Raw genomic sequence first — 15,347 nt, 5'->3', positions numbered from 1 at the left:
TCCCCCATCACGTCAAGTGACCTCTATAAGCATTGAAGCTGAGTTTGATTGAGGTCATTTCAGGTTAATGTATCTTCCCCAAATAGCACTTTGTTGTTCAAAAGTAAGTAATTGAGTAATTGAGAGACTGCCTACTGCCTGTAATATGAAAATCTTAATAGGGACTTGATTTTATTTTTTTAGGACTTTATTTATGATGGGATAATTTTGAGGAAAAATCTTGCCTTATATTTGGGTATATACAGAATTTGGGGAAGAAGGACTCCTGGAGATTTGGGAGTCAGAGAGATAGGTTAAATCTCATTTAGAGTAGCAGAAAATTAATAGAAATTTTATTTTGATAAACCAAGAAGTTGTGACATAAAGCATACTATCTAGAGATACTGTGGCAACAACAAGATGATCAAATACCTGTAATAGTTTCAGTTAGCAGCTTGTAGGGAGCTAGACTGGAACAGGATAAGATCGAGTGAAGAAATTTGTTTTTCATTATAAAAGCACTAAAACTGTAGTATAGTATAACGAAATATGTAAAAGTTAAAGCAGGATGTTACAGTAGTCCCAAGCGAGAGACGATGAACCATGTTGTTGGTGATGAGGATGGAAGGAAGAGGCAGATTTTAGAACTGCCTGAAGATAGAGTTGATGGGACTTCATGCCTGGATTATGAAAGTTCATGGAGAGGGAGGAGTATAGGACGACTTCTGATTTCCCAGGTGTGGAGACTGGGTAAATATGGTGCCAAGTTGAAAATGCATGAACAGGGGAGTAAATGACAATGGGATCCATTGTGAGCACCTATACTCTTGGCATCCGTGCCCTGTTTAGGTAGAGATGAATTGGGAGTGCAGGAGAGAAGCTCTTGGGGAGATAGGCATTTGGGATGCATCAACATGTAAGTGTAGATACAGGCATGGGAGTGGATAGATTGCTCAGCAAAGGTGTTTTATTAGCAAGGCTGGGGACTGGGCTTTGGGAAAACCACCACTGTTAGAAGGAAGGGGAGAGAATCCAGTGAAGGAGGTTGAGAGAAGATAGGCCAGAGACAAAGAAGGTCAAGACAAGGAAGGTGGGGCGGGCGGGGGGTGGGGGGGGCGCCTGGGTGGCTCAGTTTGTTGAGTATCTGACTTCCGCTCAGGTTATGATCTCACGGTTCGTGGGCTCGAGTCCCACATCGAGCCTGCTCTGGATTCTGTGTCACCCTCTCTCTCTGCTCTACCCTGCTCACACTCTGTCTGTCTCTCTCTCAAAAATAAATAAACATTAAGAAAATGTTTTTTTAAGGCAAGGAAGAGGAAAGCATCAAAGCAAGAGTATTCAGTATAGATTTCTAAGGAATACCAAGCAAAATAAGGAATGAGCAGTATCCCCTTGATTTGGCAAAATTCTTTTATATTTTCTAAGTAAGGCTGTGAACTTGTTAGAAGATAGATCCTTCTGTCTATAATCAATTTAAAAGAACCTTTTGGGGGAGGAATGATACAGCAATGTTTAGTTGAAATAGGCTCAATAGTCGTCAATAGGATGATGACCCTCCCAAAGAACAAATGAATGTGCTCTTTGCCCACATTTGCCTGTGGCCCTACACAGTGATAACCTTACAAACACCTAAAGTGAGGTCCTGCCTCTGTCCTTTAGGACCTCAAGGTCACTGTGAGTCTAGCTTGCTGTCTGGTTTTCCCTGATCCCTGCTTCATTTTCTTGAAAAGTCTACCTGTAAGGCAAGGGCTTCACATTTACTGGGGGGATTTCTGTTGAATAGATATTAGATTTGCCTCCAGACACTTACTGCTATCTTTCTGATTCCCATTGATATATCTAAAGAGTGGGAATTATGGGGAGACAGGTTGGTTCAATGCTAAGATGACCTCAGGGTGATTTGAGGAGGTATTGAAAGAGTTAATCAAAGATGCACCAAATTTCCATTCTCTGAAGATCGTCCAGCATACATTAGATGACCTTTCAGCAGTCATGCCACAGAGAAAAGAATTCATCCATTGGATGACCTTTCAAATCCCTTTTTGTCCTGAGAGTCAGTGGTCTCTCAATATCAAACAGGGCATAGAAATCAGGGAACCTCAGGGTTGGAAGGGAGTTTAAGAGGTCATCTGATTCACTTTGTACCGAATAAATACATCCCTTCTACTGCCTTATTGATGAAGAACATCCCTACTTTTTTTATTAATAAACTTTTCTGAGAGCCTTTTAGATTCACAGAAAAATTGAGGGGAAAACACAGAGAATTCCCATATACCCCCTGCTTGCATACTTCTATAGCATCACTCACTATCAACACCCCCCCACTAGAGTGGTACATTTGTTACAATTGATGAACCTACATTGATACATCATTATCACCCAGCTATAAAAAGCCATGGAAGAACCTCCTTTCATTTTAGTGCCAAGTAATATTCCATTGTCTGAATATACTACTGTTTATGGATCCGTTCGCCTACCGAAGGCCATCTTGGTTACTTCCAATTTTAGCAATTTTAGATAAAGCTGCTGTAAACATCTATGTGCAGGTTTTTGTATGGGCATAAGTTTTCAATTCATTTGGGTAAATACCAAGGAACACAATCGCTGGATTATATGGTAAGAGTATTTATAATTTTGTACGAAACTGCCAAGCTGTCTTCCAAAGTGGCTGTACCATTTTGCATTCCCACCAGCAATGAATGGGAGAGTTCCTGTTGCTCCACATCCTTGCCCACATGTGGTGTTGTCAGTGTTTTGGGTTTTGGCCATTTCCCAGCTTCTGTTTGAATGCTCAAACAATGGTAATCCACCATGTCAGAAATTCAGAACTTACTTAATGGCTGGCAAGGAAAGCCTTATAAGGTAATAGGCTGAGGTAAAGAATGTTTGTGGCATCTCTGCCTGGAAGGGGTTTTATCTAGGCTTTGGGCAGTGCACCCTCCAATAACTGAGCTCACTGAAGTCCATTTCCTTCCCTGCATTTCCTAGCCTCCCTCATAATTGGGCTGGAGCATATGACTAAGCTCCAAGGAGCTTAGGAGAAGAAGTGAAGCCTCACTTTAGTTCTCGGTCACTTAAGAGTCCATGTGCTCCTGCCTTTTCCTGTTTCTTATATTCAGAGAAATTGGAGCCTCTGTGATACGGTGGAAGCAGCTATAAAGCATGAGACAGACCTCTGTGAGCCTGGACCTCAGAATTACTCTGGGAAACAGAGCTCCCTACCTACCTGCTTTGGAACATGTATTTTTTTGGTAATGTTTGTTTATTTATTTTGAGAGACACAGAGAGAGAGAGGGAGAGGGAGGGAGGGAGGGCAGGGCAGAGAGCAGTCTCCATGCTGTCAGTACAGAGTCAGCACAGAGCCCAATGCAGGGCTCGATCCCATGAACGTTGAGACCGTGACCTGAGCCGAAATCAAGAGTTGGATGCTTAACTGACTGAGCCACCCAGGCACCCTAGAACATGTATTTTGAGCAGAAAATAAACTTTGTTGTGTTAAACCACCAAGATTCCAGGGCTAATTTGTTACTTCCACATCGTCTAGCCTAACCTGGCCTCTCTTTGCTGACCCTTAAGTTTTCTCTTGGGGCTCAATCCCTTTCTCTCCATCCAGTTGCAGTTCCTTTCTTTGTTTATGCTAAACTTCAACTTCAGAACTCTTTAGTTATGTTGGGCAACTTGACCCTCTCACAAGGCGTTTGGAATCTGTCCCATGTCAATAAGATTTCCCAGTCTCCCAATTCATTCTTTGTAGCCAATCTTTGTCTTTGGGCTCTTTGGGAATCTCTTTGTTCACTCTTCTGTCCAGTCCTTCCATTGGCTCTCCACTGATTTCTCAGAGTCTTACTAATATCGGCATTCTTGAGCTCTCTCAGTGACAATGCCCTTCACTTGACAATTATAAATGGGGTAGCCATTCTTTGTCTAAGAGGAACTAACTGATAGCAGATACCAAGTTTTTCCTTAAGTGAGTTTAATGTGCCTAATGAAAATTGTCTTCTATTTGTTCAGCCTGTATTCTCTGGGCTTGTCAAAATATCTTCTTCTTTTTCCATGGGGTAGACTTCTAGGTAACTGAAGATGGAAAGGTATCATGTTCTTTCTAATTTCTTCTCTTACGTAGAAGATCTGTTTTTATCCAGATGTATACATATATATTTTTACGAAAGTGAAACCTTCTTGATAATGTGAAAATGGAATGATAGAAGGATATATATTTCAGTACATAAGTATAATTAATATTATACATTTAACACAAGAGAGATGAACTTGTTTAAAAAAACCATAACATGTGTGTAGGCGGTATGATTATACCTATAATCCATCTGCTTTTTACATATCTTTCAGTTTTCTTGGTAAGATTTCACTTAGGGTTGAAACTTGGCAAAGCCTTAGTCTGACAGCAATTTTTAAAATACAAAATGTGAGAAAAGGAGAAAAGGATCTGTTATATTTTTCAATTACAAAAGTACTAGGGCAAGAAATAGCTCGCTTATCTTCTTTTCCTTTTTATGAACTCATAAAGTCAAAAAAAAGGGAGGGTTGGAAGAATAAAACCCTAGTGTCTTTAAACTTTTTGAAAAAAACTTGCTCTAGGTATTTAAATGAGAGAAGTAACCAATGACCTCTCAGAAGTCAAGGAGGCCACCATAATTTACAAGTACAGCTGACCCTTGAACAACACTCGTTTGAGCTGCATGGGTCCACTTATATGTAGATATTTTACAGTACAGTACTGTAAATGTATTTTCCTTATGATTTTCGTAGTAATGTTATCTTTTCTCTAGCTTGCTTTAGCTTAAGAATATAGTATACAGTACACATGAAAACTATGTGTTAATCAACATATGTTATCTGTAAGGCTCCTGGTCAACAGCAGGCTATTGGTAGTGAGTCAAAAGTTATCCGCAGATTTTCTACTGCATGGTGAGGAGTCAGTGCCTCTGATGCCCACATTGTTCAAGGGTCAACTGTGCATTCAAAAGAGCCCATTGTGCCATATTTTCCCAGTGTTTCTTGTCTTCTAAAGCCAGACGGGCTATATATTTCTTTCAAAGTTCGGAGGGGCTCTGGGAGCCTCTTATTGCCATCTTGTTCCATTTAACTCAAATGCCTTTTCCTATTTAATCTCCTCACTATTGGGCTTTCCCTCCCTCATCCTTTTTTCTCCTTATCTTATCAAAGCAGCCAGATTACACCAAGCCAGCAGGGTAAAGGGAACAGCTATATTTACACGTATATATATACGTATATGTATATGTATATGTATATTTCTAAAGTCAGGGGATGAAAGTAGCATCTACAAGGCAGCATTGTGGCATCTGAGGAAGTGGAGAGTGAGCTGGGGCTTTGGGAGGAGCAGAGCCCAGCCAGGGAGCTGGAGGGCCAGGTGGCTGGGGTAGGAAGCCACATTGGGTGAGCCCGGGGATTATTTTCTCTTCTTCCTGCCCTCCCTCTTCCTTTTCCTGCCTTCTTTCCTTTACTTCATTTTCTCTCTTTCCTTTCCCCTATTTCGTCCTTTCTCTGCTTTCCCCAGTTCTTACTATTCTTCTTTCCTGAAGCTTCTGCCCTCTTTTCCCAGTCTGTCACTTGCCATGTGTGCAGGAAGCCTGAGGCTGCCTTCTTTCCAAGGCTGGCCCTTGGCTGGCACCTGGGAACTTTGCGTTTGGGAACATTCTCAAGTGGTGGGCACGAAACACCTCCTCCCTTCTGGAAACCTGGCATTTTGGCAGTTGTCCTGGGTCATTATGCTGATGTGACAAACTCCCAAGAAGACCTTGAACTCTGAGTCTCAAGAAGACTTCACGGGTACATGTCGCTGCATGTCATTGCTAGAGGAACACATTCCTTCCCGCTGCTGGGGGGTGAGCAGGAAACGTGGGCCCGGGTTTCTCTAGACACCTCCTGATGAGTCCTTCCCCCTTGGTGATTGCTGTAATACGCTATAACCCTGAGTGCAACTCTTTCTGAATCCTGTGAGTCCTTCTAGCAAATCACTGAAGGTATGAGTGGTCTTAGGACTCCTGAAACACATACCGAAGCTAATGTTTTATCTGGTCCATCTTTGTGGCCTTCAAAGTGGCATTTAAAACTCAGAAAAAGGACTGCTGATTTATTTTTTTTTTATCTTGTAAAAATTATTACTCTTCCTCATTGAGAAGAAATTTGTGTTAAAAGAAGAGGCGAGGGGAGTGGATACTGCTATATAGCAGGCACTGTGCTAAGTTCTTTCTACATATTGTGTCATTTAATGTTTTTTTTTTTAATGTTTATTTATTTTTGAGACAGAGAGAGACAGAGCATGAATGGGGGAGGGGCAGAGAGAGAGGGAGACACAGAATCGGAAGCAGGCTCCAGGCTCTGAGCCATCAGCCCAGAGCCCGACGCGGGGCTCGAACTCATGAACCGTGAGATCGTGACCTGAGCTGAAGTCGGACGCTCAACCGACTGAGCCACCCAGGCGCCCCAACATATTGTGTCATTTAATTAACATCCCTGTGAGGTAGTTCTATCATTCCTACTCTGTGCGAAGTTGACTCACTAAAGATCACAAAGATGGGAGCTGGAGAGGCAAAACATCAACGCTTTAGTTTTGCTTAATCAACACGTATTGAATAACTAATAGATACCAAGCATGTGTTCGGCACCACAGAGAAAGCGATAAATGAGACTAAGAACCGATTATAGAGTTGCTCACTGTTTAGGGAGGAGACAGATAAACCTAACAATTATGCTCTGGTGAAAGCTTAAGACAAATACACACCTGGTGGGCTGTGGAATTTGAAATTAGGCTTTTTCAAGTTCATTATTGCTATGGCCCTCCTTTCTTTCAAGGGACATACATATGAGGAAATGGAAAAGCTCTCTGTTCTTGAATAATTTTTATTAGGTTTTGAAACGTAAAAGAAGTATATGTGCATGACAAAAATGTCTGCCAGTCCAAAAAAGCAAAGCAAAAAGTCGAAATCCACATCCATGTTTCAATAATATCCCCCATTCCATCCCTCAGAGAGAACCTCACTTTTCCATTTTTCTATTGTCCTACTCACTCCTTAATGCCAGGAGATGTCAAATAAAAAGATGTGAGCCCGACAATTCCTAACTTTAATCCTTAAAATAATAAATGACTTTTCTTCCAGCCTTTCCGGGTACAATTAAAGCATCCTGCCAGCCCATGGCCATGTTGGACTGGATATACGTTTCTGACGATGAATTCTATTTCTGACTATAAATTCTATTTCTGACTATGAATTATATTTTAGTTTATCTTTGAGTTCACTTTTAAACTGAAAAAAAAAAGAGTTGTATTTCAATGCATTTCTGTTTTATTTTTAAAAAATCCTACTGGTTAATGCTTTACGTTAGGAATCTCAAATCTTTATGTCGATGTTGGATTTTGAGAAAGCTATTTTGAAATGTTCCTGGATTCAGCTTTTAAAAAGCTGAGATTTTGTTTCTTCTATTCTGGATTTGAAAAAAAAAAAATCTTACTTTCCTAAGGATTTATTCTTGGTAAAAGAATAGTGTGACAAAAATAGATTTATGCTCAGCTACTACAGAAATAGGTGATAATGGGTAGAAATGATAAATAATAGTCAGGAATAATAGGGGGTCATGATTTATGTTAGAACTGGAAGGAAGCTTAGAGCTCATCTGGCATGTCCCCTCATTTTACATGTAGAACTCTCCATGCTGCTAATGATGAAAAGCAGAAATGAATATTAATCCACAATGAGATTACAGCTTGTGGTTTGTTTTTTTTTGTTTCTTTTTTTAACTTTATTTACTTATTTATTTAGAGAGAGAGAGAGGCAGAGAAGGAGAGCGAGATCCCAAGTAGGCTCTGTGCTGTCAGTGTGGAGCCTGACATGGGGCTCGATCCAACAAACCTTGAGATCATGATCGGAGCTGAAATCAAGACTCGGATGCTTAACCTACTGAGCCACCCAGGCACCGGTTGTTTCTTGTTTTTATCCTAGAGTCTACTTTTTGTTTGTCCCTGGATATAAGTATTCTTGTGTATGTTTGCAGAATTCTTCACGATACAAGCTGAGTCATTAAGGAGTAGAAAAGCCACCATGTGTGATCCGATTCAGGAGAATGGCTCGGTTTCACCACGCTTATTCCGATGAATTTAAACCAAGTAAGTTTAGTTCAAATTAACTCATCGATAATTTGTCACAAATTCTTGCCTCATATTTACTTCATCTTATGGGAAATAGGACCCTCAACATGAAAAGTTAGAAAGCAATATCAGAGTTCAAATACAAGACACAAAGCAAAGGTACTAGAAGGATATTCAGACATTTTTATGGGCTGAAGAAGGCAATTTTCTTATTTTTAAATAAAGATTTTGGATTAAATTGACCGAGTGGTTTTCTTTTTTAATTTTAGTAAATTTACAGAGTTGTATAACCATTATCCCAATCTTGTTTTAGGATTTTCCCATTACCCTCAACATTTTCCTTGAGCCCATTAGTAGGCAAGTCCTAGCCCTATGCCCCCACCCCCGCCCCTACCAGGCCCAGGCAAACACTGATCTGTCTTCTATCTCTAGAATGGAGTTGCCTTTCTGAAATTTCATATACACGGAATCATATAAGATACAGTCTTTTGCATCTTGCTTCTTTTATTTAGCATAATTTTTGAGTTTCATCCATATTGTAGCATGTGTCAGTAGTTTGTTTTTATCGCCAAGCACCACTCCATTGTGTGGGTGCATCACATTGTGTTCATGGAGTCAGCAGTTGATGGGCACTAATTTACTTTGTGACTAGTATGAAGAACGCTGCTATGAACATTCACCTGCAAGTGTTTCTGTGGACATATGTTTTCATTTCTCTTGGGTAGATTCCTGGGAGTAGGCTTGCTGGTTTGTATGATAAATTTAATTTTTAAAGAAACTGCCAAACTGTTTTACAAAGTGGCTGTACCATTTTTTATCCTTCCCAGCAGTATATAAGTGTTCTAGTTTCTCCAAGTGACTGGTGATATACATCCTTTCATGTACTTATTATTTATTTGTGTGTCTTTCTTGGTGAAATGACTATTTATGTCTTTTACTCATTTTTACTTTGTTTAATGTTCTGTTTGTTTATTTTGAGAGAGAGAGAGGGAGAGAGAGATCCCAAGCAGGCTCCATGTTGTCAGTACAGAGCTCAATATGGGGCTCAATCTCAAGAACCGTGGGATCATGACCTGAGCTGAGATCACGAGTTGGATGCTTGGGGCGGTTAAGCGTCCGTCTTCGGCTTAGGTCATAATCTCACAGTCTGTGAGTTCAAGCCCCGAGTCGGGCTCTGTGCTGACAGCTCGGAGCCTGGAGCCTGCTTTGGATTCTGTGTCTCCCCCTCTCTCTATGCCCCACCCCCACTCCCACTCTTTCTCCCTCTCTCTCTCTCTCTCTCAAAAATAAATGAACATTAAAAAAATTTAAAAACAGAGTTGGACACTGAACTGACTGAGCCACCCATGTGCCTCTATCTTTCATTCAGTTTTTAAATTGACTTGTTTTTATTGAGTTGTAAGAGTTCTTTATGTATTCTGGATAGAAAGAACTAAAAAAATAAATATTTAATTTTTGAACTCTTCTTATGGATTTCGTTAACGAAGGATTTGGGGAAATACTTGGGTTTCGCTTAGGTATGATGACAGTAGAAATTTTCAAGAATGGCTAAACTCATACCTTGGAATGCAAATTATATATAGTTTACCTATAATAGCAGGTATAAATATATACAAAAAAACCCCAATTCTAACAGATACACAGTAAGGTTCTGTTCTCAACTTCTGATTCTTTATCACAAGGAAGTTAATGAAATCCTTTCATCTGGTATGGCTAAGAAAAGAGTTGTTGTGGTCCAGTTGCAAGACTTCCTTCTTCGCTGCATATTAGCTGAAAATAAGAGGCCAGCCCAGTTGCCTGAAAAGTGGATATTCTCGTTTGGGCATTTCGTGCCATTTGGGGCACATAGTTATACCTTCTATTTGGAAATGACTTCTATATGAGTAGGAGGAATCACCAGGCTTCATTAGTAAAATGGACCCACTCCATTTTCTCAGAGTCTATGGTGAGAACACCATTTGTACACCTTCACACTTTTCAAATTTATTGTGACTTTAAAAAAAATTTTTATGTTTATTATTTTTGAGAGAGGGAGAGACAGAGTGCAAGCAGGGGAGGGGCAGAGAGAGAGGGAGACACAGAATCGGAAGCAGGCTCCAGGCTCTGAGCTGTCAGCACAGAGCCCGACGCGGGGCTCGAACTCACGAACGGTGAGACCGTGACCTGAGCCGAACGAAGTCAGACACCCAACCAACTGAGCCCTCCGGGTGCCCCTATTGTGACTTATTTGGTGGCCCAGTCTATAGTCTATCCTGTGGAATGTTTCATGTGTACTTTTTTTTTCATATGTACTTTAAAAGAATACTTACCAGGAAACTCTTATGAAGTTGATTCAGACTATAAAGTAGCCTGTGAAATGTACTTTGAATGTTTATGATACCCTTGTGTAAATGAGGCTTCTTTCTATTCTCCTAAGGTAAATTTAACAAGGAGATGCATATTTATGATGCAGATTATTACGAAAGCAAATATTATACTTGCAGAAATCCTTAAAAATGTAGCTGTCAAAATAATTTATTTTTTCCTCTCCCTGGTTTTAATAAACAGTTGAAGGTATGAAAATATTATTTCTTCCTCAAAGCATTCTTCAACATTTGTGTACACAACAGAGGCTTAGTAAGGCCATTCCCATGCCTGAACTAAGCTATTTGACATTTATTTAATTAAAAAATTATTCATTTACTGCACATGGGAAGTAAATGTGGCAGACTATACTGGCAGACAAGGGCATAATTATCCAGGATATCAATTTTTATTCTCTGCAGTATGAAGTTGATAATAAGTAAAAGTAGGAAGCACAAAGAAGCAAAGCATAGCATTATGTAATGTTTTGAGGCTTTGTCATGCAGTGTTAAAAAGAAATTTCAGGTTTTCACATGACAAAATTTTGCAAAATATATTTACTTTTGTTCCTTTGAACTTGGAATTGATCATTTTGAGATTTGAACTTGGAATTGATCATTTTCAGATAAAGTCTTGAGATGAGGTGGACATTTTCTAGAGTAATTACAAAAAATAAAATCCATGTTAGGACAACAGAATTCCTTCATTTTGCATAAAGTAAGGAAGACCTCTTTATAAGACTTTGAATTTTTGCCTTTTAATGTTTTAGAAGCTAGATAGTTTAGACTGCTTTATTATTCAATTTATCACTTCTTTAGAAATAACGTTGAAGGTCAGGGAAGAATTACTAAGATTGTTTTCACCATGTATTTTAAGAGTTTTGCTGGGGTGCCTGGGTAGCTCAGTCTGTTAAGCATTAGACTTTGACTCATGTCATGATCTTGTGGTCCGTGAGTTCCAGCCCTGCATCAGGCTCTCTGCTGTCAGCACAGAGCCCACTTCAGATCCTCTGTCTCCCTCTCTCTCTGCCCTTCCCATGCTCTCTCTCTCTTTCTCTCTCTCTCTCTCTCTCTCTCTCTCAAAATAAATAAACATTTTGGGGTGCCTGGGTGGCTCAGTCATCCAGCTGATGTTTCAGTGTCCAACTTCGGCTCCAGTCATGATCTCGTGGTTTGTGAGTTTGAGCCCCACTTGGGGCGCTACACTGACAGTGCAGAGCCTGCTTCGGATCCTCTGTCTCTGTCTCTCTCTGCCCCTTTCCAATCAATATGCACGCGCGCTCTCTCTCTCCCAAAAATAAATAAACATTGGAGAGAGAGAGAGAGACAGACACAGAGCACCAGCAGGGGACGGGTAGAGACAGAGGGAGACACAGAATCTGAAGCAGGCTCCAGGCTCCGAGCTGTCACCACAGAGCCCGACGCGGGGCTTGAATTCACGAGCTGTGAGATCGTGACCTGGGCCAAAGTCGGATGCTCAACCGACTGAGCCACCCAGGCGCCCCCATAATAAAATCTTTTTTTTAAAAAAAAAAAACAAAAATATGGGGCACCTGGGTGGCTCAGTCGGTTGGGCGTCACACTTCGGCCCAGGTCACAATCTCACAGCTCGTGAGTTCGAGCCCTGCGTCGGGCTCTGTGGTGACAGCTCGGAGCCTGGAGCCTGCTTTGGATTCTGTGTCTCCCCTTATCTTTGCTTCTTGAGAACCATGCCCATGCTCTGTCTCTGTTTCTCAATAATAAATAAACGTTAAAAAAATTTAAAAACAAAACTCTTTGTTAAAAAAATTATTTTTAATCTTTATTTACTTTTGAGAGAGAGACAGTGTGTGAGCAGGGGAGGAGCAGAGAGAGAGGGAGACACAGAATCCGAAGCAGGCTCCAGGCTCCGAGCTGGCAGCACAGAGCCCGATGCGGGGCTCAAACTCGTGAACTGTGAGATCATGACCTGAGCCCAAGTCGGATGCTTAACCGACTGAGCCACCCAGGCGCCCCAGCAAAACTCCTTGTTTAAAATAAATATTTATTGGGGTGCCTGGGTGGCTCAGTTGGTTGAGTGTTCAAACTTCAGCTCAGGTCATGATCTTGCAGTTTGTTGGTTCGAGCCCTGTGTCTGGCTCTGTGCTGATAGCTTAGAGCCTGGACCCTGCTTTCGGATCCTGTCTCTGTCTCTCTTTCTCTCTCTCTCCCCCCCTTCCCCGCTCATGCTCTCTCTCTCAGAAATAAATAAACCTTTAAAATTTTTTTAAATAAATAAATAATAAAGATTTTATTTTTAAGCAATCTGTATACCCAACATGGGGCTCAAACATACAACCCCAAGATCAAGAGTCACATCCTCTACTGACTGCACCCCAAGAGTTTTGCTTTTGGAGTTATCTACCATGCTGCGTCTGCCCTTGTTACATCAGCTGGCTTACCATCAAGTTTAGGCTAGCTGCTGCTGCCGCCACTTCAAATGAAATAATCCCTTCTGTTTCTTGATGTTTTCACTCTGACTGTGTCCTTCTCCTTCTTTGGAGATATATTCCTATCGTCCGTGTGCTTTGTCTGGTCTTTATATTCAAAAGGATTTGGACTGTCACTTCTATTGACTTTGCTTGACTTTTGCCTCGTGTGTTGCAAACTTCCAAGATTTATGGTTGACTTAATGACTCAAATTAGCAATTAAATGCAACAAGGATACTTCTTGGGACAGTGTAAAATTAAGAACACATTTGCCAGAGCACCTGACAGCTACAAGAATAGGCATATATTTTGGAAATAATAGTTTCTCAATTTATTGTTTTCTCTCCAAGAATGCGTTGCTGTAGTTCTGGGCTGTCTGTTTTATTCTGTGCAAACGTACTACATGTGGTTACTATTTCTCAGGTTGATCACCTTCTTGAGATTGAAGAACTTTCTGTTTGAGGATTTTCTATGGGATGTTGGTCTAAAGTTCAGCTTCTTCCAGAGTGTATCTGGACTGTGTGCTTGAACCACTCCATGCCTCAGGTGGTATTTGTAATCCTGATTCATCCCTTGCAAGCAGTATATTGATATCAGAGAATGTCTCCCGATAATCATCAATGTTCCGTTTGCTCAGACGTACTTGGTTTTTCCAGGAAAGAGAGTCGGCAGCTTAGAGCCAGTTGGTACCTGACTAGCTAATGGTGATGTGTTCTTTTCCCTCTGTGTGTCAGTTCCCTAAGGGCTTTGTGACAATCACCGTTAAATGATATTTAAAAAAGACGAATTGTCTTGGAGAAAACGTTTCTGCCTTGAAAGCATCTTATGAGGTTCTTGAAACCTGATTATAAATGAACGCATGAAAGAGATAATTTTATAAAGCAGTTGGATTTTCTCTAAACCAAGTTAGGGATAGATGGTTTGTTCATTGCTTCAGGTATGGTGAGCTGAGTTTTAAGGGCTTTCTATTAAACTCAAATTCCTGGTTATCGGAAGGTAAGGTTATCTTGAAGGTAAGGATTGATTGATCTTCATTTACTACTGATTATTCTTTTATTGAAAAGTTTACAAGGTTCTCTATTTACAGAAGAGTAGAATTAATTTGGAGATTTTCTTTTGAGTCTGATACTCTTGAATTCAACTGAAATGCTTTCTCAAAGGATTTAATTTTAAAAACAATACAACAACAGTTACATCTTTGCTTTGAGACTCTTAAGCAAATTCAAGCCATTTAATGATTTTATTTCTTTGTATTAATTGTGGATTTGGTACAAAGCTGAACAAGAGCCAAAGGCCCAACAGAAGTTGGAGACTGAGAGCTAAGATGTGTGATATAGAGATAAAAAGGACATAGATAGCTGAAGGGGTTTTAGTAGGATTGTTAAAAGATAAACTGAGGCATATTGACAATTTTAAGACTTTGAGCAAACATCAGTTGGAATTGGGAAGCACCAAACTGAAAGTGGTTAGGAGCCCTTCGCCAACAGGAGCTTGCGGGGGGTGGGGGGTACTTGTGTAGATCAAAGGAGGAAGCAACGTAGCAAAGTAAGGAAATTATTGAATGGCTGTACCTCAAAGCCTAGTGGCTGTTTGTGCTTGGTTATCCTTAGTGTTTTGGTTTTATAGGCCTAGATTTTGGTTTCCTTCCGTAGCCTGCCACATTATGACAGCCACCTCAATCTAATGACCTCCTTGTTTCATTAATTTAACAATTTCTCCTTTTGGTCATCCTCTCAGAATGACAGATTGAACATGTCTTGGTATTGGTGGTACTCTTTTTTTTTCTTTTTTAACATCTTTTTGAAGTAAACTCTACGCCCAACACGGGGCTCAAATCCACGAGCCCGAGATCAAGAGCCACATGCTCCACCGACTAGCCAGCCACGTGGTTCTCGGTATTAATGCTACTTTTTTTATATACAGTTTATTTATTTATCTTGAGAGAGGGGGTCAGGGGCAGAGAGAGAAAGAGAATCCCAAGCAGGCCCTGCGTTATCAGTGTGGAGCCCAACATGGGGCTCAAACTCACGAACTGTGAGATCGTGACCTGAGCCAACATCAAGAGCCTGACAGTTACCTGACTGAGCCACCCAGGCGCCCCAGTATTAGTACTATTCTTAACCACCATCAGAGTTACGTTGTTCTTGTCTCACTGTGAAACTCCTAGGTTATGATGTCAGATCCATGAAAGAAATGTTTTTGCTGTTCATCTCATTAATCATCTTGTTTCTGGTTCTCTAAGCCCAGTGAAACCATCTGATGTACTGCTGATGGCTGTGAACATGCATTTAAGACCTTAGAGAGAAAATAGCATACTAGAGGACTAAAATGATGACTTATTATAAGGATAATACCAAGAAATTGAAGTATACTTCTTACTAGGGCCCCCATGAGCCAAATCAATTGGTATCAGATAAATCAAAGAAGGGACAGCAACCTGCTTTAGCCAAGTG

General features: G+C 40.6%; 1 long non-coding RNA gene across 2 annotated transcripts in view; it reads left to right on the top strand.

Moving 5' to 3' along the window:
* Window positions 1-15,347, top strand: part of LOC145713520 (uncharacterized) — a 68,768-nt gene that overhangs the window by 26,411 nt on the left and 27,010 nt on the right. Inside the window, exon 4 of one of the 2 annotated variants that reach the window (XR_014136627.1) lies at window positions 8,011-8,177. The exons of the other annotated variant lie outside the window; for it this stretch is intronic. This is a non-coding gene — a long non-coding RNA (uncharacterized LOC145713520). Of the gene's footprint in view, window positions 1-8,010; window positions 8,178-15,347 lie in introns of those variants that run through there. 2 annotated transcript variants of the gene reach the window in all.

Source organism: Panthera onca, chromosome X, assembly GCF_046562875.1.
Source record: "Panthera onca isolate mPanOnc1 chromosome X, mPanOnc1 haplotype 2, whole genome shotgun sequence".
Taxonomy (NCBI): Eukaryota; Metazoa; Chordata; class Mammalia; order Carnivora; family Felidae; genus Panthera; species Panthera onca.
This window is presented reverse-complemented; position numbering and strand designations above follow the sequence as displayed.